Raw genomic sequence first — 1,361 nt, 5'->3', positions numbered from 1 at the left:
GTTTTCTAGTTGACAAAAAAAAAAAAAAAAAATCAGTGACCTTTTTTTTTTGCAATGGAAATCTACTAACTCTGAATGCAGCAAGATGCCCAAACTTGATGCCCAGGTAAGTATTTTATTAATAATTGGTTACTATGTGTTCTCAATTAAATTTCTTACTCTATCAAGTCCCAATTTCTCTTATTCATAAAACCTTATAAATTAATTTAAAATGTGTTGAAAAATGTCTAGGTATAAGAGACTAAGGCTTGTCTGTGACTATAGAGATGTCGCTCATTTATAGTGAAATTTAAAAAAAATACAAAACAAAGAGGAATGTCCTATAATATTCTATCTCCAAGCTGACAAAAATATATATGGCTTTTCATTGTTTTATGTAAGTAAATAATTTTTTGTACATATTTGGGCCAGGCAAATTTATTTTTTAATAAATTAAAAAATGTAAATTTTAACCTACTACTATGGGGCACCCGTAGCTCAGTGGTTAGGGCACCCACCACATGCACCAGGCCTGGTGGGTTTGAACCTGGCTCAGACCTGCTAAACAACAACAACAACAACAAAATAGCTGGGCCTTGTAGTGGGTGCCTATAGTCCCACCTACTCGGGAAGCTGAGGCAAGAAGATTGCTTGAGCCCAAGCATTTAAGGTTGCTATGAGCTGTGATACCACAGCACTCTACTAAGTGCCACAAAGTAAGACTCTGTCTAAAAAAAAAAAAAAATCTTAACCTACTCATATGTTCAGAGAGTGTTTTTGTGCTAAGTTGGCTAATTGAAGAATAAGACTAAGAAGAAAACATTTTTGTTGTTATCCATTTTTTAAGTAGTTTAAAAGTAATTTAATCTGACACATGGCCCAAAATGCCAAGGTAATTTTAAATATACTTTTTTCAATAAAAATAAAATGTTGAACCAAGAAAGAATTAGGCCAACCTTTTCTCTAAAGTAATTTACAAGTCAAAGACAATAAGAGATTAAAGTCTCTAAGCCAGTTCAGCTAAAGCCATAGAATTTAGAGAATAATTAAAGTACAAATTACTTTGACCTCCTTCAATTTTTCTAGGCGATTTTCCTGTACCTCTTCTATATATGAATAGTCCATTTTCTGCTGCTATAACAGAATATCAAGGACTAGATAATTTATGAAGAGAGAAATTTACTTTTTTCCCAGTTCTGGAGACTGGGAAGGCTGAGGGCAGGACACCAGCATCTGTTCGGCATCGGGTGCGGCCATCCTCACAGCACCATAACAAGGCAGAAAGGCAAGTGAGGATGTGGGACATGGGAAATGGTGCCCACTCACCCTCTCATCAGGACCCCACACCTGAGATAACGGTACAGATCCCTCTGGACCTCAGC

This window comes from Nycticebus coucang, chromosome 1, assembly GCF_027406575.1.
Source record: "Nycticebus coucang isolate mNycCou1 chromosome 1, mNycCou1.pri, whole genome shotgun sequence".
Taxonomy (NCBI): domain Eukaryota; kingdom Metazoa; phylum Chordata; class Mammalia; order Primates; family Lorisidae; genus Nycticebus; species Nycticebus coucang.
Note: the sequence above shows the minus strand (reverse complement) of the source record.